This window comes from Manihot esculenta, chromosome 13, assembly GCF_001659605.2.
Source record: "Manihot esculenta cultivar AM560-2 chromosome 13, M.esculenta_v8, whole genome shotgun sequence".
In the NCBI taxonomy this organism is placed as follows: Eukaryota; Viridiplantae; Streptophyta; class Magnoliopsida; order Malpighiales; family Euphorbiaceae; genus Manihot; species Manihot esculenta.
The window spans coordinates 21,073,795-21,097,140 of NC_035173.2; the positions used below are offsets into that span (position 1 = coordinate 21,073,795).

The following is a 23,346-nucleotide window of genomic DNA, read 5'->3' on the forward strand; positions in this document are numbered from 1 at the left end:
AATATTTTAAATATATAGACGTATTTATGTATTTATTATTTTTTTATAATAAAATTTATGTATTTATTATTTTTTTATTGATTTATTATATCTTGAGAAATATGATTTAATTTAAAAATAGCACGGTACAACCACAATTATTTAAAACTCATTTGACCAAAAAGCATATGCTATGTTATTGTACAAGTCCTTGTTTATATGATTCTTTCACGGAATGGAGATTTCAATACTCTAACAACCCACACCAAACAATGCATCTCTAATCTCTTTCCCTGAAGTTTTAACCAAAAAAAAAAAAAAAAAAAGAATGCTCTTTCTGAAGTACAGCAACATAGAACCCATACAAGCAATATTTAAGGTAAATAAATTCTCAGATTTGTTAGATTTCGAGGGTATATAATTCATCGTATTTTCTCTTTTTTAATGAAGTTATCATGTATTTTTATTAATGAATTTTTTTTTAAGTATTGAGTTAATAAAAAAAGTTATATATTTGAGATAACGTATGAAATTTAGAGTGTAATTGATAATTAAATTAGTATAAAATATAATTATAAAAATTTTAAAAAAATAATTTTTTTTAAATAATTAACTCAGAAGTATTTTAGCGTGATCTTTTATTGACAGAGATTTAGTTTGAAATAAGTTATTGACTATTAGTCTCGTTAAAAAAAAAAACCTAAGATATCATACAATCCAAACGATTAGTGTTTGAAATAAACTATGATCTTAGCTTTTTTTTTTTTTCTCCCTTCAAGACAAAGGCTACATTAAAAAGGCATTGCACCAAGTACAATAGCCCACAAAACATTAAGGAAAAGAAGCCTAAGGCCAATAGAAGCCAGCTAAAAAATAAAGGGCAAGAAACAAGCTGAGCCCAAAAGTCCCTAACCCTAGCTGAAAGCTGCAAGGACCGCCAGTCCGCCACTGTCTGCCGTCGCCACCCTAGGTTCCGGTCAAAGCAACTGAGGAAGGAAGATAAACTCGTGAAAGCATATACACCACAAAAGCGGAACTAAAAGGCAGTTGCCATGGAAAGACAACCTAGAGAAAAAGAAGGTTTTAGAAGACTCTAGAAGGCTCTAGTGCCGAGTTGCCACTGGAGGATTCCTCCAACAAAGAAAAACTAATTTGAACTTAATCAGTGAGACCAAATTAATATTTGAAGAATTAGAAGAACCATGTTTAATTATTAAACATGTAAGTACTGGATCTTTGTTGGACAAAGACTTATAATTGGACCTAAACCCTCTAACTTAAGAAATTGGTAGCAAATATCTACCGAAGGTCATTCCTCATAAGGCTTATAAAGCGATTGGGTTGACGGCTCATGGTGATTGGGCTTGGTGTTGTTGAAGTGCAAAACCAACATAGGCTCGATAGGCTTGAACTCTCTTTCTCTATCCGTAGAACTCTTAATATTAAAGTATTGAAGAGCCATTCAGGACTTTAGAAATTAGTGCAAGATCAATGGAATTGAATTCACTAATTAGGATAGTAGGGAATTCAACTCAATGAGAAAGCAATTTCAAGCAAAAACAAAATCAAATTGTTCCAAGAATATTTTATGATAAGAGGAAATCAATCAAAGGTACCTCAGCAACAGGAGTACACCACCTGAGACGGAATCTGGGATTTGAATTAGAAGCATCGGAGTCAATGATGATGGGAGTCAAAATAGCTGGTCTCGGAGATGTTGAACTAAGTAGCTACACCTTGCAACCAATTTTCATCTTTTTCTTCCTCGAGTAAGCATACTGCTGCTAGGTTCCCCTTGAAGGCGGAGTCAGTGAATACATCTACCTGATCAAAACTCAAAACTGATTCATACCCAGCTAAAATTAGTATCACAAAGTATTTGAGAGAGATAAAATGTGGAAGAGAAGGAGAGTTTCAAGGAGAGTGTTTATGAAATTTAAATTACTTTTTTTTTTAACAAATTTTAGAACGGAAGGATATCTAGTTTGAACGAAATAAAAATATAAAAATTTAAGTATTTGATTTTAAAAATAGAGATTAATTTGTTAATTATACTAAAATTCAGATATCAAAATATAATTTATGTCATTATTATTGTTTGTATAATTGACTATAGTGAGTTTCATGTGAATCTCACCATAATTAATGGCTAACATGTAACATAATAATTTTTCACCAAAGAACAAGCGTCCAAAAGAAAATAGTTTAATTATATATATGCACAACTAATTAAAATTTTATGCACGATCAATTTTTAATTTTTAAAATTTTTAGTTATATAGTTTATTTTTACTATACGACTATAATTAACTCATATTTTCAAAAAAGTTCATGAGGTTAATTTTTTTATGGATTAAACAACTATTTGCTTCTTCAAAATTCCCTAAAAGGTTGCAACATGTCTTAACAAATTAATGGGGATTTCTTTTTTTTTTTTTTTGGTTAAGGACTATTGAAAAATGCAAGATTCATCTAGTTAATTGATTTATTTTAGCATCCCCAAGGAAAAATTAAGGTCTAGGGATCCTTGATATTAAAACAAACAACAAAACCCTTCTTTTCAATGGCTATGGAGAATGCAAATATATCCTAATTCCCTTTAGGCTAATCTTTTTGATCTTCATCTTTCGACTGGAAAAATATCCAGTGGTTCATCGTTTCAGATAATTATTCCTCAAGGTTGATCAAATCTAATGTTACTCTCAGTATTATGATGAGAGTTCCTTTCGGCTTTGGTACAATTCTTGATTATCAACATTGCCTTTAAAAGATATCTTCTCAGAGCTATTTCAATTATCATTGGGAAAAAAAATAAACTATATCCTCTATAGGTTCAATGATTAACATGTGGCAATGGAATCTATCTTGGAGGCATTCTCCATTTTGGAAGGGAATATCAATTCTCCTCTAAGTCAGATAGGTTGGATTACATATTATTTTCAAGCAGCCTCAACCAAGCTTCATCGATGCTTGCTGCCTGATCTTGTAGAGAGCATATGTTTGGATTAAATATAAATATCCACATTGTCCATATTTAAGCCATCAGCAGAGCAAGACCTTTTTACTGTTTGGTCTTGATTGTTCGTTAAATATAAGGTAATTTTTACTCGCGGTCACTGAATCTCAATGATTATTTTATGACGTTTATTAAATTTCAAATTCGTTTCAGAAAAATCATTAATATTTAAATATTTAAATTATTTTATTACGTTTATTAAATTTTAAATTCATTTCAGAAAAATCATTAATATTTAAATAACTATTTAAACTGAGATTTCGGTAAATTTTTAGATGGAGTCCATGTAAGCCAGGTAAGTCACTTTTAGCAATTTACTTCTTCTTCCTTTTATCTTTCTAATTTTGGCTTGTTTTTAAATTTTTTGGATGTGTTATTTTCTAGGCATAAGATTTTTAGTTGCTTACTAATTTTTTGCTACTGGGTTCCTTTCTAGGCATAAGATTTTGAGCATTATCTTACAGAGTTTGAATTCTTCCAGTTTCCGGTAACACTTGGGGTGGGTCCTTACTTCTTCCCATTTCAATTGCTGACATTCTGCATTAAATTTCTTCTGAGTATCTGAGTTTGGGTCTTCGTGATTTTGAAGTTTGTATTTCACACTATTCAGTTCTTGTGATTTCTAATTTTATATTCAATTTTTCCTCATCTTTGATTCTTTGTTCATTTTCTTTTTCCCTTTAGAAATGGGTTTTTGGTGTCTGTTCAGTTTTTTTCAATTAGCGGCAGTCGTGGTGGCCCGATGGCAGTATTTTTATAGCAGTATTATTGTGATAATTATAAAATTATTTTTTTTAATATTACTAAGATAATAGTGTAACAACATTTTAAAATTATTGTAAAAAAAATTTATTTTTGAATACATTTTAATAAAGAATAATTTACTTAAAAAGTTTGACGTTTGCGCGTATTTACATTTTAATTTAATTTTTTTAATTTTAATTTAATTGGCCTAAATTTTACATTTTGATGCAATTTTAACTAATATATAAATTTTTAAATTTAATAGTCTATTTGGCATTTGATAATTTAGGTGACATGTCACGTGTTTAGTATTATTACTTTTTCATTGGCTAATTGACTGAAAAAGGATCAACATTAGTGTCATTTTGTATTTTAATTTAAATGTTTAAATTTTAAATAAATTGGCCGAATGTTTATTTTTTGGTGTAATTTTAATCAATTTTCAAAATCAAATTAAAGATAAGCAATTTAATTTTTAAATATGTAGTTCATATTTTCAACCGTCATAAATTTTATTTTATAGTAATAATTATAAATATTTTATAATAAATATATTATTTAATTCAAAATAACAACATACAAAATAATTATAAATAATATATCTATTATAAAATCTTGATAATTATTAATGCAAAATAAAATATATCTGCCATAAAACAATCGACAGCATATTTAACAATTAAATTACTATTGTTTTTGGAATTAAACATATTATTTAACTATAGTTAAATATTGTTTCTAGAATTAAATATATCATTTAACCATAATTAAGTATAAGTTGATATTATTTTTATATATGAAATTAATTTATATTTTAAAAATAATAAAATATTATATTCGTTATTCTATTTGAAATTTTACGTTTTGATTTTTGAAAATTAATTAAAATTACGCCCAAATATAAATGTTTGGTCAAATCATCCGAAATTTAAATGTTTGAATTAGAATGCAAAATAATATAAACGTCGAGCTTTTTTAATAATTTAGTCATTAATTTATATAAAAAAAATAATAATATTATTATCCATGATATGCCACCTAAACTATCAAATTGCCACATAAACTATTAATTTATAGATTAGTTCAAATGTAAAAGTTGGATTAACTAAACTAAAATTAAGAGAATTAGATTAAAATGCAAATATACATAAATATTGGGCTTTTTGGATTAATTGACCTTTAATAAATAGTTTATTTTATGTTCCATTATAAAAAAGTAAGTAAACTGCTGCGTTATACTATAGTAGCGAAAGCATATGTAACTATTTTGAAACTATTATTATAACTTATGGCTATAATTTAAATATATAGTGCATCAATTTATATCTACTGCCTTAAACAATTTTTGTAATAGCGAATGGATTAATAGGCATGGAACTTGAAGCAAAAATCTGCAAAAATATCATTCTCTCATATACAGCATGAAGGTAACTAAGTTGTAGATCTTTTAGCAAAATGGGGAGCTCAATGTCATTCTGATTTCGTTACTTTTCTATAAAAAGAGTTTTTTCTCTTTTGATCTTATTGTTCTTTCTCAATCCGGTCAACCAAGTTGTATATGAGTTGGTAGATCACTTTACTTTCTTCTTGCCTTTTGTTTGGTCTTTTATACACTATAAATTTTTTACTTTCTTCTTGCCTTTTGTTTGGTCTCTTATACACTATAAATTTTTTCACTTAGCATGCCATAACTCTGAAACAAGGTATAAGGGATTCTCTTTGTGCTTACTGTATAAGGGATTCTCTTTGTGCTTACTTTATTATGGTCATGCTAAGTTTTTTTTTTTTTTCATTGGAATTTTTTAATAAAAATTTTCTTATAAAAAAATAACTAAATAAAAATTTAATGAGTTAGAAATTTAATACATTAGAATTATATTTTTAAAAAATCTAATCTTATTAAATTATAATTAGTTTAACATAATTATATTGAATTTAAACTTATTAAATATATAATTTACTACTAGTAAATGTAAATATTGTGTTAATAAATATTTTGACCATCTAAAAGTAAATGTTATATTGGTCTCTTTAAATGTAAATATTATGGCTATCACTGTTGCCACTAAATGAAGTTTTATTGTTGAGAATGTTGCCGGGAGGCGAAACTAGGAAAAAATAAATTTAGGGAGTGTCAAAATAAATTATTAGTTTCTACTGCTTGTAAAAATTTTTCTTTGAGATAATAATAATTGTTGTTCCTTGAAGCAACACAAGAGGGGGTGAATTGGGTTTATAAAAAATTTAAAGGCAAAAACACAAATTAGAGAGGGATAAGGAAGAGTATGATCAACACAAGAATTTATAGAGATTCAGCTATCTCAAGTCTACGTCCTCTCCTCAAGGTTCATCTTGAGAGTTCAACTCCACTATCAAATCTTCTTTGGGTGAAGATTAAAACCCTTACAATCTTAGAGCAAGCCTTTGCTCTTTACAATTCTCCTTTTTCACTCAAGAGCAATCCTTTGCTCAATACCACACTCACTACAGTAGAAATACTCAACAACCTTTACTCACTCTTGAAAAGCCAACCAATTACAACTCAAAATAAGTTTTCAAGAAATTAATGTTTTGGCTCAAGGTTTTGAGAGAGAGAGTGGGAAAAATGCTTTAATCTCAATAAGTATTTGCTTAGATGGTTGTTGTAACCTTTTCATATAAAAAACTCATTGTATTTATAGTTCAATCATAAATATGGCCGTTGGGGATGCATTAAATGCAAATATAGCCGTTTATGTTCAGAAATAACCGTTATATCGTGTTAAGAAAAACTCAGGTTCGACGGCCTAAGCTTAGAGTTCGGCAGCCGAACCATTTGAGGTGAAGAACATCATCCTTTAAAAATGGACTTTCGGCGGCCTAAAGTCAAAGTTCGGCGGCCGAACATGTGGGACTTTCGTCTCTATCCCTCACTTTCGGAAGCCGAAGGTTGCACTTTAGGAGGCAAGTTAAAAATAGACTTTCGGCGGCCTAAAGTCAATGTTCGGCGGCCGAACATGTGGGACTTTTGCCTCTGCCCTTCACTTTCGGAAGCCGAAAGTTGACTTTAGGGGGCAAGTTAAAAACAGACTTTCGGCGGCCTAAAGTCAATGTTCGGCGGCCGAACATGTGGGACTTTTGCCTCTGCCCTTCACTTTCGGAAGCCGAAAGTTGACTTTAGGGGGCACAAAAATAATTCTTTAAATCTTTAAAAAATCATAACTTAGGCTATAAAACTCCATTTTTCAATCCGTTTGAATTTTTGCAACCTATATTTTTGGATCTTTAATTTTGATAAAAAAATTTCTAAATCACTCCTTTTGGAAAATTTCATTTTGGTCCCCGAAAGTTAATTACTTAATAAATTGGCCATATCTAAAAAACTTTTAGAATTGTAAGAAACCTTGAGCCATCACAATTAATTAATTAAAATTTACAATGAATAAATTGACACAATATAAACAAGAGATTACTTTATGATCCCTTACTTGTGATATGCTTCCAAAATAGGCACTTTTCACTTTTGGAGATTGAAGCAATTTCATTCATATTAGTAAGGGACCTACAATCTCAACACAAACACCTTTGAAGATAATTAGTAGCGCACCAATTGTTTATTAATCATCAAAATAAGGATTAGGACATTTAGGTCCAACAATCTCCCTCTTTTTGATGATGACAAACAATTGGTAAACAATAAGATAATAATCATAAGTGTAGTGTGTGCATTTTAAAAATTACTCCCCCTTAATGTGCTCCCCCTGTCAAAAATACTTTATACCATATTTAAAATGTGAAAAGGCACATAAGGGAGGTTTTGACTCAATGCAATGAGATACAATGGATCCTATATAAATGAATGAGCCCCAACAAAAATGCATCTCAAAAGAAGAAGCGGTAAATACACACAATATTCACAATCCAAGAGAGAAAAAAATATTTAATCCAAAAGTGTCAAATAAAAATCAAGGTAATAACAAATACAACCAATATCCATAAAAATCATCAAATATGTACATATATGATACCATCTCTCCCCCTTTTGACATCATAAAAAAAAATACCACAATACCAAAAGGGAAATAACAAAAGCAACTATATAAATAAAAAAATACACTCAACAAGCAATACCATCTACCATTCCCAATTCCCTTTTAATGAAGTTAAATCTTTCTTCATTTAAATGTTTAGTGAAAATATCAGCTAATTGGTTGTTTGTATCCACAAATTCAAGAACAACATCACCATTTAACACATGATCACGAATGAAATGATGTCTAATGTCAATATGCTTAGTTCTAGAATGTTGAATGGGGTTCTTGGTTAGATTGATTGCACTTGTATTATCACATTTAATAGGAATGTGATCAAGAGATACTTCAAAGTCTCTTAATTGTTGCTTAATCCAAAGGATTTGACTACAACAAAGACCCGCCGCCACATATTCGACTTCGACGGTTGAAAGTGCAACCAAATTTTATTTATTGCTACACCAAGAAATAAGAGATTGTCCTAGAAGTTGACAAGTACCCGAGGTACTTTTCCTATCAAGAATGCTTCCGGCAAAGTCGGCATCCGAGTAGGAACATAAACTAAAAGATATACTTCTAGGATACCATAACCCCAAATGCAATGAACCATTTAAATATCTAAGAATGCGTTTAACGGCATGCAAATGAGACTCTTTAGGACAAGATTGAAAACGTGCACATAAGCATACGGAAAACATAATATCCGGTCTAGATGTGGTGAGATATAAAAGGCTTCCGATCATACCTCTATAGAGCTTTTCATCAATTGGCTTACCCTTTTCATCCTTGTCAAGCTTGGTGTTTGTTCTCATTGGAGTTCTACTAGGCTTGCTATTCTCCATTCCAAACCTTTTGATTAGCTCCTTTGTGTATTTGGCTTGGTTGATGAAGATGCCATCCTTAGCTTGTTTGATTTGAAGTCCAACGAAGAATTTGAGTTCTCCCATTATGCTCATCTCAAACTCACTTTTCATAACTTTTGAAAACTCTTCACACAAACACACATTAGTAGCACCAAATATGATATCATCAACATATATTTGCACTACAAGGATGTCATTTTTATGATTTTTGACAAAGAGTGTTGTATCCACTTTGCCTTTTGAAAAACCATTTTGCAAAAGAAAATTGCATAGTCTTTCATACCAAGCTCTTGGAGCTTGTTTTAAACCATATAAAGCTTTAGACAATTTAAAAACATGATTTGGAAGGTCATGATTTTCAAACCCCAGAAGTTGCTCAACATAAACCTCCTCCTCAATAAAACCATTTAAAAATGTACTTTTCACATCCATTTGGAAGAGATTAAAATTCATATATGATGCATATGCAAGCAAGATTCTAATGGCTTCTAATCTAGCTACGGGGGCAAATGTTTCATCATAGTCTATGCCCTCCTCTTAGTTATAGCCTTTAGCTACTAACCTAGCTTTGTTTCTAATGATATTGCCATCTTCATCAAGCTTATTTCTAAACACCCATTTGGTGCCTATGGTGGGATGATGTTTTGGTCTTGAAACTAAGGTCCAAACCTTGTTTCTTTCAAATTGGTTGAGTTCTTCTTGCATAGCAAGAACCCAACTCTCATCACTAATAGCCTCATCTATAGATTTAGGTTCAATATGAGATATGAAAGCAATATTATTACATACATGTCTAATAGAGGATCTAGTTGTTACCCCTTGTGATGCATCACCAATTATTTGATCCTTGGGGTGATCCTTCTTGTAGGTCCAATCCTTTGGCAAGTCATGTTGGACTCCTTGACTTTGTGTAATTTGCATTTGTTGCTCTTGAAGTCCAACTTCATCTTCTATTGCCTCTATTGAATCCTCCTTGGGTTGACTTTGATCTCCATGAGGTTGAGGATCTTCAATGGTCAACTCATCAAGGTTACCTACAAGATCATCATTACAAGATACCTTCTTTCTAGGAGCAAAGGGATTAGATTCATCAAAAACAACATGCATTGACTCTTCAACTATCAAGGTTCTTTTATTGAATACTCTATATGATTTACTAGATATAGAGTATCCTAAGAAGATACCTTCATCGGTTTTGGAGTCAAATTTGCCTAGATTATCCTTATTGTTTAATATGAAGCATTTACAACAAAAAAACTCTAAAATAACTAACTCTAGGTTTCCTTCCATTCCAAAGCTCATAAGGAGTCTTATTTAAGAAAGGTCTAATTAAAACTCTATTTGAAACATAACAAGTCGTATTTATGGCTTCTGCCCAAAAATAAGTAGGTAAATTATACTCTCTTAATATAGTCCTCCCCATATCTAAAAGAGTTCTATTTTTTCTTTCAACAACACCATTTTGTTGGGGAGTCCTAGGAGATGAAAAATTATGAGTGATCCCTAACTTATTACAAAAGACTTCAAATTTTTCATTTTCAAATTCTCTACCATGATCACTCCTTATTGAAGAAATTTGAAAACCCTTTTCATTTTGAACTTTCTTTGTAAAACTTTTAAAAGCATCAAAACAATCATCCTTATGAGCAAGGAACACAACCTCAAGTATACCTAGAGTAGTCATCAGCTATAACAAAACCATAATACATGCCACTAAGACTAGCTACTCTAGTTGGACCAAATAAAACCATATGCAAAAGTTGTAAAGGTCTAGAAGAGATTACCTTATTAATAGATTTAAAAGAGCTCTTAACTTGCTTACCCATTTGACATGCATCACACAATTTGTCCTTTTCATATTTGATCTTTGGAAGGCCATCAACTAGCTCATCTTTGCTCAAATTTTTGAGGAGATCCATGCTAGCATGAGAAAGCCTTCTATGCCAAATCCAAGAGTTATCACTAATAGACACAAAACACTTCATATCTTGGTTAGTCATAGCTTGTAAATCAATAAGATAAATATTTTCAACTCTTTCACCAACAAACAATATTTTGTTATCCGACATTCTAGAAACAAAACATGATTTTGGTTCAAAGATAACTCTACAACCTTTATCACATAATTGACTTACACTTAATAAATTATGCTTTAAACCATCAACTAAGAGAACTTTATCAAGAATAGGAGAGTTTTCCTTACCGACTTTACCTATGCCAACAATTTTACCTTTTCCATTGTCTCCAAAAGTTACTTGTCCACTTCCGTCTTTCTTTTCAAGAGAGATGAAGTGACTTGAATTTCCGGTCATGTGCCTTGAACATCCACTATCTAGATACCATTTGCTTTCAATTTTTGAGGATTTCAAGCACACCTAAAAAAAAGAATTCAAACACTTTTAGGTACCCAAATGTACTTGGATCCTTGGGGGTTAGTCATTTCACTATCCAATTTCCATATGCTACTATATCCAAGATACAATTTTCTAATAGTACACTTATAATTGGTATGACCAAACTTGCCACAATAGTGACAATGACCATTGAACCTTCTTATTCTAAGTCTATAGGTGAGTGAGTGTGTTTGAGTTCTCATGTGGCCATTTCTCCCTTGTTTATTAAAAGCATGTGGGCAAGAGATATGATTAGAGTGGTGATTTTGTGATCTAGAAGTGTGTGTTCTATAATGATCATTTATTTTATATGCAAATTGCCTAGGTGTGTATCTTATATGAGTATTGTAACTAGTTGATTTGTGTACATGTGCATTCCTTATAGACATATTACTACTAGAAACTTTAGGCATATTTCCATTAGAGCTAGATACCTTAGGTTCATTTGAGTTAGTAGCTTTAACAAAAACCGTTTTAGAAGAATTTGCTTGAGTTGATTTATCATAGCCAAGGCCATACTTGATACTAGGAGACCTTTGAGAGTCTAATATTTCATCAAGTTTATCCTTGCCTTTTAAAAATTTTGAAAGAGAATTTTTCAACTCAAGGATTTCATTTTTTAAATTTTTATTTTCTAATGAGAGCTCATCTAAGGATTTTTGTAAAGGATCATTTGAGGGTAAAGGTTCCTTAGGTGAGTTCTCACTTTCCCTTTTTAAGCTAGCTAACTCACATTTCAAAATTTTATTTTTCTTATGACTCTTTTCAAGCTCATCATTCATCAATTTTAAAGCACCTACAAGTTCATCATATGAAAACTCAACAACATCATCACATAAAGTAGAGTCATCAAGTATAGTTACCTCATCGGAGCTTTCCTCTAGAGCCATGAAGTACATGTTGGTAATTTCATCACCAACGTCCTCCTCTTCGGTATCACTCGACTCATCCCATGTTGCTTTGAAGGCCTTCTTCTTGAACTTTTTGATAGGCTTCTTCAACTTGGGACAATCCACTTTGTAGTGACCCGGCTTATTGCACTCATAACAAATGACTACTTCCTTTTTGCTTGATTCACCCTTTTCCTTTCTAAAATTCTTCCTTGGGATAAACTTGTTATTTTGGAAAAGCAACTTCCTTATTCTTCCAGTTACCAAGTCTAATTCTTCCTCACTTATTTCTTCTTCTTCTTCACTAGTATCTTCGGAGGCTACCCTTAGAGCAATATTCTTTTTCATTTTGCTAGGTTCCTCCACTTGCTCTCTCTTTAGAGTCATCTCATAGTCAATGAGGTTCCCCAAGAGTTCATCCAATTGCACTTTGCTCAAATCTTTGGCATCTTTTAAAGAAGTTACCTTTGGCAGCCATACTTTAGGTAGACATCTAAGAATTTTCTTCACCAATTCTTCATTTGTGAATGTCTTCCCAAGAGATTTCATCCCTCCAATGATCTCAATGAATCTATCATACATTTGACTAATAGTTTCATCGAATTTCATCTTGAACAACTCATATTGATAGATGAGGGATTCCATCTTGTTTTCCTTGACTTGATTGGTACCTTCATGAGTGACAACCAAAGCATCCCAAATTTTCTTGGCGGTGGACTTCATGCATACTTTGTTGTACTCACTTCTACTAAGAGCACAAAACAAGATGTGAATGGCTTTGTCATTAAGGGCTACCCTTCTCTTCTCTAGTTCACTCCATTCACTCTTAGGTTTTTGGTCTTGGTTTCCATCTATCACTCTTGTGGGAAAGAAAGGGCCATTTTCTACAATGTCCCACAAATCAACTCCTTCCGATTTGAGAAAATAATACATTCTACTTTTCCAATATAGAAAGTTATTTCCATCAAAGAAAGGTGGTCTCACAACCAATTGACCATCTTGAGAATTGATGGTTGCCATTTGATCTTTACTCCAAGATAGTTATATCTTAAAGATGGGGAGACTTAGCTTTGATACCACTTGTTGTCCCTTGAAGCAACCTAAGAGGGGGGGTGAATTGGGTTTATAAAAAATTTAAAGGCAAAAACACAAATTAGAGAGGGATAAGGAAGAGTATGATCAACACAAGGATTTATAGAGGTTCAGCTATCTCAAGCCTACGTCCTCTCCTCAAGGCCCACCTTGAGAGTTCAACTCCACTATCAAATCTTCTTTGGGTGAAGATTAAAACCCTTACAATCTTAGAGCAAGCCTTTGCTCTTTACAATTCTCCTTTTTCACTCAAGAGCAATCCTTTGCTCAATACCACACTCACTACAGTAGAAACACTCAACAACCTTTACTCACTCTTGAAAAGCCAACCAATTACAACTCAAAACAAGCTTTCAAGAAATTAATGCTTTGGCTCAAGGTTTTGAGAGAGAGAGTGGGAAAAATGCTTTAATCTCAATAAGTATTTGTTTAGATGGTTGTTGTAACCTTTTCATATAAAAAACTCATTGTATTTATAGTTCAGTCATAAATATGGCCGTTGGAGATGCATTAAATGCAAATATAGCCGTTTATGTTCAGAAATAACCGTTATATCGTGTTCAGAAAAACTCAGGTTCGGCGGCCTAAGCTTAGAGTTCGGCGGCCGAACCATTTGAGGTGAAGAACATCATCCTTTAAAATGGACTTTCGGCGGCCTAAAGTCAAAGTTCGACGGCCGAACATGTGGGACTTTCGTCTCTGTCCCTTACTTTCGGAAGCTGAAGGTTGCACTTTAGGAGGCAAGTTAAAAACAGACTTTCGGCGGCCTAACATGTGGGACTTTTGCCTCTGCCCTTCACTTTCGGAATTTAAAGAATTATTTTTGTGCCTCCTAAAGTCAACTTTCGGAAGCCGAAAGTTGACTTTAGGGGGCACAAAAATAATTCTTTAAATCTTTGAAAAATCATAACTTAGGCTATAAAACTCCATTTTTCTATCCGTTTGAATTTTTGCAACCTATATTTTTGGATCTTTAATTTTGATAAAAAATAATTTCAAAATCACTCCTTTTGGAAAATTTCATTTTGGTCTCCGAAAGTTAATTACTTAATAAATTGGCCATATCTAAAAAACTTTTAGAATTGTAAGAAACCTTGAGCCATCACAATTAATTAATTGAAATTTACAATGAATAAATTGACACAATATAAACAAGAGATTACTTTCTGATCCCTTTCTTGTGATATGCTTCCAAAATAGGCACTTTTCACGTTTGGAGATTGAAGCAATTTCATTCATATTAGTAAGGGACCTACAAGCTCAACACAAACACCTTTGAAGATAATTAGTAGCTCATCAATTGTTTATTAATCATCAAAATAAGGATTAGGACATTTAGGTCCAACAATAATATAGAAAAAAAGAGATTTTTATATGCACGCCATAGTTTTAATAAATATATGTGTCAAATAATAAAATAAAACTTCTTTCCTAATGGCAACTACACTCATAATAATAATAATGATAGTAATATAGACGGAGGAAATTGTACAGAAAGTAACACCGATAACGAAAAATATAAGACAGGAAAAACTCATGTATATTGCTTGTTCTGTGTTAACTTATATATACAAGAGCAGAAACTACTAAAATGATCTAAAGATTTTTCTCAATAGAATGCTAACTACTTTCATAACTAACTACTCATTTTTCCTCTTAAATTTCCTACATGTGAAAGGCATGACTTTTTAGTTTCACATCAGTTTGGTGTTTTTCAATTCGGCATCAACTTGATGTTTTTGCAGTTTGTTTCAATTTGATATCAGCTTGGTATTTTCTAGTTCAGCATAGTCTCAGGGAAGTCATTTCTGTGCACTTCCTTGTATGCACCATTTCATTAATCTCATACTTGTGCGCTACATTTTGTTTACTAACCGTTATTCTTTCATCCCCTCCTCAAGTTGAGAATGGGATATTAAAACCATTCCCAACTTGGAGACAAAGGTAGAGAACAAAAAATATCTGAGGCACTTAGTAAAGATATTTGCCAGCTGAAGACGGAAAGGTAAGTGAAGTGGTTGGATGAAGCCTTTGCTAGTTTGATCACGAACAAGATGGCAATCTATGTCTAGGTGTTTCGTCTGTTCATGAAAGACCGAGTTTGCTGCTATGTGTAGGGTTACCTTATTGTCATATTATAGTGGTATTGGTGTGTGAAGGTGGAGAGAGAATGTGCGTAGGAGATAGCTGAGCCATTGTAACTCACAAAGGGTGGACACCATAGTTCTATATTCGGCTTTAGTGGAGGAGCGTCTGACAGTGCTCTATTTTTTTTTTCCATGAAATGAGAGCTTTCCTTATGAATATGCAAAACTTAGATATGGATCATTGGGTATCAGATTAGGAGGCCTAGTCAGCATCACAGTATGCCTGAAGATTAAGTGATGTTTGAGATGGATAAAACAGGCCTTGCTCAATAGTGCCTTTGAGATAATGAACCACATGTGTTGCAGCATTCCAGTGTGTTTGACGCGGTTCTTACAGAAATTGACTTAATTGTTACACGACAAAAGTAATATTTGGTCGTGAAAGTTTGAGGTATAAAAGTCATCCCACTAGTCTTCTATAATACGTTGGGTTAGGGAGGAGAGCTCCTAAATAGTTTTTGAGCTTGAGTCCTCGAGGTAGAGGTACTTGTGCGATTTTGGCATTTTAGAAACCAGTGTCATGAATAATGTTTGTGATGTATTTCCTCTTATTAATGTACATTCTAAATGTAGAGCAGGCAATTTTCAGGCCAAGGAAAAATTTTGCATGTCCCAAGTCCTTGATTGTGAACTAAGAGTCAAGGTAACATTTGGTAGTTAGGATTTCTGTTTCAGTGTCTCCAATAATCAACACATCGTCAACATAGACAATTAAGGCTTGGAAGGAGGAGGATGAAGATTTGGTGAAGAAACAATGATCATGTGGATATTGAATGAAGCCATATTGCTTAAGTTTGAGGGTGAATTATTTATTCCATTGGCGATCAGCCTGCTTGAGTCCGTAGAGTGATTTTTTAGTTTACACACTTGATTTAGTTGTGCCTTAGAGTAACCTTGTGGGGGAAGCATATATAGTTTTTCGTCAATGGAGCCATGGAGGTAGGCGTTATTGATATCCAGTTGATGGATTGACCACTGTTTGGCAGTTGCTATAGCAAAAAATAGATGAATGATGACCATTTTTGCTACAGGAGAGAAGCTCTCAGTATAATCAATTCCTTAAAGCTGGTTGAACCCCTTGGCCACTAACGTGGCTTTATATCTATCAATTGAGCAATAAGCTTTTCTTTTGATTTTATACACCCATTTAGAAGCTATAGGCTTTTTGTGTACAAGGAATGGGACAAGTTCCCAAGTAGAATTTTTCTCGAGAGCTTCCAATTCAATATCCATGGCTCTGACCCAATTTTCATCTCTCTTTGCTTGTTAATAAGAATATGGTTCATGTTTTAAAGATAATAATGCTATAAACTCTTTCTGTGTAGGTGTAAAATAAAGATAGTTTGAAAAAATTTAGATTAATGATATACCTAAAGGTGGACTCAGATTGTTAGAGCGATTGTGTAGGACACAAGTTGTATCTTGAGCTGTTGCCACAAAATCATTTAACTAACTTGGTTTCTGCTGAGTCATTGAACTCCTTCGAATATGTGTGTTTGTAATGGCATTCTGTTATAGGTATGAAGATGATGTCGGATAGTATTTGTAATATCCGGCTCGAGTCCGGCCTCGGAATTCCTGTAGTTCGGTGGAATCTCGAGTGTCGGAACCCTCGAGAAGGGTCAGGCATATGTTTTCATGTGTGTTTTAAGAGTTTTGAATGTTTTCAAGTGTGAAAGGAAATGAGTTTTGAAACAAAATCAACAAGGGAGAAATGCAAAGGTTCGGCCGCCGAAGGTCACTTTCGGTCGCCGAACATTGCATGGTTTCGAATTCACGTTCGGCTGCCGAAGATGGTCTGGCCAGCCACCTATAAAAGGGCCAAGGGTCGGTGGAAGGAGGCTATTTCTCCTCCACTTGCAGCCAGAGGTGAGTTCCAGCCTCTCTCACGTTGACTTTCATGGTTTTTATGATTTCCTTCAAATCTTTCCACGGTTTTAAGAGGTTTGATGATTTTTGAAGGTTTTAAGCAAAAAGAACAAAGTTTGAAGCTTGGAGAGTTTGAGAACGGATTTCTCTCTATCTCCACTTTAGGATCGTGTAATCTCTTGTTTAGAAGAGGTAAGTACAGATCCTGAACCTTCTTTGTTGATTTGTGAAGGTTTTATGAAGTTTGTATGGGTAGTATGCATGTTTAGGTGTAGGTGAGGTTTTTGGTGATCTTTCATGTTTAAGTGTTATGTACTATGTTTGTTTGGGGTTTAGGATAGTTTGAGACCCCTTTATGCATATATATGTGTATGTGCTAGTTGGGAGTAGTTGATATGCATGTTGTAGGTTTTTGGGCAAAGTTTGCATGAAACAGAGCAAGGTTCTGTCCCCTGGACAAAACCAGGTTCGGCCGCCGAAAGAAGGTTCGGCCGCCGAAAGAAGGTTCGGCCGTCGAACATGCTTGGAGGCAGTTTCGGCTGCCAAAGCTTGCCCCCGAAAGCTAAGCTTTCGGTTTAGAAAGGGACTTTCGGCCGCCGAAAGAGGGAGTTCGGCCGCCGAAAGTATGTGAGTTTCGTCTCTGGACGAGACCTTCGGCCGCCGAAGGTGCCGCCGAACATGCATGAGTTTCGTCTCTGGAGAGGGGTTTCGGCCGCCGAACCTGCCGCAGAAAGTGCCCTGTCCAGCCTTCTTTTGCATGTTTTCTGTGAATGTTCTAGGATGGTTTAGAAGGGTTTTGGGGAGTTTCTTAGAAGTGTTCTTGAGTGAGTTTGGTCCCTCATTTGAGTCCACCTGTGTAGGTACGGACCAGAGGAATCAGGGAGGTCAGCAGTGAGTCCAGTTTCAGAACCTGCAGAGTCAGTTCAGAGTCAACCCGAGGTGAGTGGAACTGAACTTAGTATTTTAATATGAAAAACGAGTATTTTGATCATGCTTCATGCATCATGACTATGCTATAGGGTGAGTGCATTAGTGTACACGAATATGATGCATTGCATTTATCCTTGATTCTATGACTGTATGGACATAGTAAGGATTCAATAGCCCTCAGAGGAAAGACCTGGAACAGCCCTACGGGGACCAGGCACAAAGACCTGGAACAGCCCTACGGGGACCAGGCATATGGTATAGAGGGAGTGTTGATTCGTCCATGCTGAGATGTGATTACTTGTAATGTGATACATTGCATGAGAGCATGTTTTATCACCTGTTCTTTATTACTGTTCTACTCACTGGGCTATAGTAGCTCATCCCTCTCCCCTAACTCCAGTTGTGCAGGTTCAGAATTCAGAGGGAAGTCAGCAGGGTACAGGAAGAGTATATAGTTGGTAATAGTTAGTTAGTGTGGACATGTAACTGTAAATGTAAAGAGATAATGTATGTGTACAGTGTATAGAATGGTGCTTGATTACAAGAGATGTAATCCCTTTTTGTGTTTTCACATGATCAGTTTATGTTTCTATATTGTTGTATGTTTATAAGAAAACCAGGCTTAACATTATGAGTTTTATCCGCCTAGAGCAATGAGGAGCTCTAGTAGGGATTGGTAGAGAACAGAGATAGTGCATGCACAGGTTAAGCCTTGGAATGAAGAACAGTTTTATGTTTTTATAGAAAATATGTGATCATGTATGGGATGTCACAGGTTCACAGTCAGGAGAGCAGGCTTACTACTGGTCCCGGCGACCTTAAGTCGATCTGGATCCTAGTGCCGGTGGCAGTTCGGTTTCCGGGCTGTTACAGATTGGTATCAGAGCCCTAGGTTCATATGGTCGGACCTATAGAGCTAGAGTTGGGCTCATAGAGGTTTTAGCAGGTCAGGCACAATAGGGAAACATGTCCACTCGGATAAGATGTCAGTCCTGTCGCTATATGCTGATGTGCAATGCCATGATTCATACATGTGCATTCGTTTATATGTGATGTATGCTGATATGTGTTGCTTATGTGCTCTGTGATGTGTTGTTTTCCAGCGAGAGTTAAGATGCGAGGAACTCGTCAATCCGCGAGATTGACTGGAGTCCCACCTGTAAGTGAGGGTACAGCTGCTCGTCCACCTGCCTTGCCAAGGGCAAGAGCTCACAGGTCAAGTAGGGAGGGAACGTCAAGAGACCCTAGAAGGTCTTCTGACGAGAGCAGAAGAGGAATAGGCAGAGGGGGAAGATCAGACGAAGAGAGAGTTTCTATGGAGGAGGATCAGAGGAGAGAGGTCAGTATGGGTAGAGGAAGGTCAGAAGAAGGTATGGGGGAGTCCCAGGGAGGCGCACATGCCTCAGGGTTTGGCTATCCACCCTTTCCTCAGGGCCCAGAGTATCCGATGGGAGGCACGTCGGATTACTCCAGCTTTGCCCCATATCCACCCTACATGCCATATATGCCCTATCCTTCCTTCTATCCACCATATCATATGTATCCATCCCCACCTTTTCAGCCAAGTTCAACATCGCCTGAAGCCAGAGAAACAGTACCTCCACCACCACCTGAACCAGTAGCCCCTGTTGTTGAAGCACAACCCAGTTCTTCAGGGGGAACTAAGGTGAAGATGACTGAGTACTTAAAGTTGGATGCTCCTAAATTCAATACGGGAGATGATCCCTTTGAGTATCTCAGTGCAGTCAGAATGATAACAAGTGAGTTGGGAGCAGATGAGAGCAGGGCCATTGAGATGGCAGGGTTCACTTTAAAATGCAAGAAAGCCAGAGAATGGTTCAAGAACTATGTGGACCCCATAATAGACAGTATGACATGGGAAGAGTTCGCCAACGAATTTGCTGGGTGGGCTTTCCCTGACAGTTCCAGGGAGTTAAAGGTTGTGGAGTTTGAGCAGTTGAGACAGACGGAGGAGATGAGCGTTGATGAGTATACAGATAAGTTCCTGGAATTGTTACCATACGTGGGTCAGGCGTATGATACAGATCAGAAGAAGGCAAAGAGATATGCCACAAGGCTTCATCCCGGTATTTCTCTTTGATTCTCCACGCGGAGAAGGAGAGTTTCCACTCCATTGTGGATGCTGCTAGAAAGATGGAGGCCAGTGCCATAAGTCAAGGAGTAGTCAATCACCCAAAGGCACAGTCTTCTGGTACTAAACCAAGTTCCTCCTCACAGAGTACAGCAAGTGCGAGTAAGAAGAGATGGGACAAACTCAGAGGAAAGAGAGGCAAGTTCTGGAATCGGATTAAAACGGGTCTGGGAATGAGGAGCGGCTCCAGTTCTGGCACAGATATTCCAGTTTGCAATAGGTGTGGGAGACCGCATAGCGGAGCTTGTTTGCTGGGATCTACAGCCTGCTATAGATGTGGGCAGGAGGGACATTATGCACGGGAATGTCCTCAGGCGACTTTGGTTACACAATCCCAGCAGATGATCTCAGGTAGTGTCGTTCAGTCAGCAGCTTCAGTCCGTCCACCAAGCAGTGGCAGAGGGAGAGGAAGAAGGGCAACCTCTTCATCAGGGATGGGTTCCCGAGGTGCAGGTCCGTCAGCCCCAGCACGGATTTTCACCATGACTCAACAGGAGACAGACACTTCGAACACAGTGGTGTCAGGTAATCTCATCATTGGGTGTTCAGAGGTGTATGCTTTGATGGACCCCGGTGCTTCTCACTCTTTCATTTCTTATAGAGCCGCAGAGAGATTGGGGTTGATAGTCTCCGAGTTAGAGTGTCCTCTTTGGGTCAGTGGACCTAGATGTGACCCATCATTGGCAGAGTCAGTCTGTCAGTTCAGTCCAGTGTTTATAGAGGATAGATGCCTTCCAGCTGACCTTGTGGTTCTAGAGTTGACAGATTTTGATGTCATTCTAGGGATGGATTGGTTATCTACCTATAGTGCTACCTTGCACTGCAGGGACAAGGTAGTGAGTCTCAGAGACCAGGATGGGTCAGAGTGTGTCTTCAGAGGAGACAGGAGAGGGACACCTAGGGGTTTAATATCAGCCCTCCAGGCTCGTAGGATGTTGCGGAAAGGTTGTCAGGGGTTCCTAGCTTATGTGAGAGAGCTAGACAGTCAGGTTAGGGAACCATCCGCAGTACCAGTTGTTCGAGACTTCCCAGATGTGTTTCCTGAAGAGCTTCCCGGACTACCACCTGATAGGGAAATAGAGTTCGAGATAGAGTTGATGCCCAGTGCCAGACCGATCTCTATCCCTCCCTACAGGATGGCACCAGTAGAGTTGAGAGAGTTGAAAGAGCAGTTACAGGATTTGGTAGCTAAGGGTTTCATCTGCCCGAGTACCTCACCCTGGGGTGCTCCAGTTTTATTTGTCAGAAAGAAGGATGGACCTCTTACACTTTGTGTCGACTACAGACAGTTGAACAAAGTTACTATAAAAAACAAGTATCCTTTACCCAGGATCGATGATCTATTCGACCAACTGTCAGGAGCAAGTTGTTTTTCTAAGATAGATCTGAGATCCGGATACCACCAGTTGAAGATCAGGGAAGGAGATGTCTCCAAGACTGCTTTTCGAACCATATATGGGCATTATGAGTTCCTAGTGATGCCGTTCGGGTTGACTAATGCCCCTGCAGCATTCATGGATCTCATGAATAGGGTTTTCAGGGAGTACTTGGATCGTTTTGTGATCGTCTTTATAGATGATATCTTGGTGTACTCCAGGAATGCAGAAGAGCATGCCTAGCATTTGAGGATAGTGTTGCAAACCTTGCGAGAGCATGGCTTGTATGCCAAGTTCTCCAAGTGTGAGTTCTGGCTAAGGAGCATTGCCTTTTTGGGACATGTCGTATCAGAGAAAGGAATAGCAGTAGATCCCAAGAAGGTAGAGGCAGTAGCTAATTGGCCTACACCCACGAAAGTGACTGAGATCAAGAGTTTTCTGGGTTTGGCAGGCTACTATCAGAGGTTCGTTCAGGACTTTTCGAAGATAGCTGCTCCTATGACCAGACTGACCAGGAAGGATCAGAAGTTCGTATGGTCAGAGGATTGTGATGAGAGTTTTGAAGAGTTGAAGAGACGGTTGACTTCAGCACCGGTGTTAGCTCTGCCGATTAATGATGAAGACTTCACAGTGTTCTGTGATGCATCCCGAGTGGGATTAGGTTGTGTGTTAATGCAGAATGACAGAGTGATAGCTTATGCTTCTAGGCAGCTGAAGAGGCACGAGCTGAACTATCCAACACACGATCTTGAGATGACAGCTGTTATCTTTGCACTTAAGATGTGGAGGCATTACCTCTATGGGGTAAAGTGTGAGATCTATACGGATCATAAAAGCCTGCAGCACATCTTGAGTCAAAGAGAGTTAAACTTGAGGCAGAGACGGTGGGTAGAATTGCTCAGTGATTATGATTGTAAGATCCAGTATCATCCGGGTAAGGCTAATGTTGTAGCTGATGCCTTAAACCGGAAATCACTTGGCAGTTTATCCCACATTGCAGTAGAGAGAAGACCGGTGGTGAAGGACTTTTACAGACTCATGGATGAAGGGCTTCAGTTGCAGTTATCTGGTACAGGTGCTTTGATTGCACAGATGAGAGTTACACCAGTGTTTCTAGAGCAAGTGGCTTTGAAACAGCACGAAGATCCTAAGTTAGTGAAACTTGCCAGGACTGTTCAGTCTGGCAGCAGTGCAGCGTTCAGATTTGACAGTGAGGGGATTCTTCGTCATGGTAAGAGATTATGTGTACCAGATGATAGCAGTTTAAAGGAAGACATTATGAGGGAAGCTCATAATGCAAGGTATAGCGTTCACCCTGGAGCCACCAAGATGTATCAAGACCTGAGAAGAGTATATTGGTGGCCAGCAATGAAGAAAGAAGTGGCACAGTTCGTGTCAGCCTGCGAGACATGTCAAAGGGTGAAACTAGAGCATCAGAAGCCGGCTGGAATGCTTAACCCACTGCCGATTCCAGAGTGGAAATGGGAAAACATAGCTATGGATTTTGTAGTGGGGTTACCGGCGACGTCCAACAGGCTAGACTCCATATGGGTGATTGTGGATAGACTCACTAAATCTGCCCACTTCATTCCAGTCAGGAGTAACTATTCTGTGGACAAGTTGGCGCAGGTGTATGTAGATGAGATAGTGAGGCTGCATGGAGTTCCAGTGTCGATAGTATCAGATAGAGGACCTCAGTTCACCTCCAGGTTTTGGCGGAGTCTGCAGAGTGAATTGGGCACAAGATTGGATTTCAGCACTGCTTTCCATCCACAGACAGACGGTCAGTCAGAGAGGACCATCCAAACCATAGACGATATGTTGAGAATGTGTATGTTAGACTTTGGCGGTTCTTGGAGGCAGCATCTACCTCTAGTGGAGTTTG

The 23,346-nt window shown here is 36.5% G+C and overlaps 1 long non-coding RNA gene across 1 annotated transcript; it reads right to left on the reverse strand.

The window, feature by feature from the left end:
• Positions 1 to 634: 634 nt before the first annotated feature.
• Positions 635 to 1,913, reverse strand: LOC110628993. Its single transcript, XR_002490149.2, has 2 exons — positions 1,596 to 1,913; positions 635 to 965 (listed from the first exon to the last, which is right to left on the reverse strand). It is a non-coding gene; the product is annotated as an uncharacterized LOC110628993 (long non-coding RNA).
• Between the last annotated feature and the right edge of the window lie 21,433 nt (positions 1,914 to 23,346).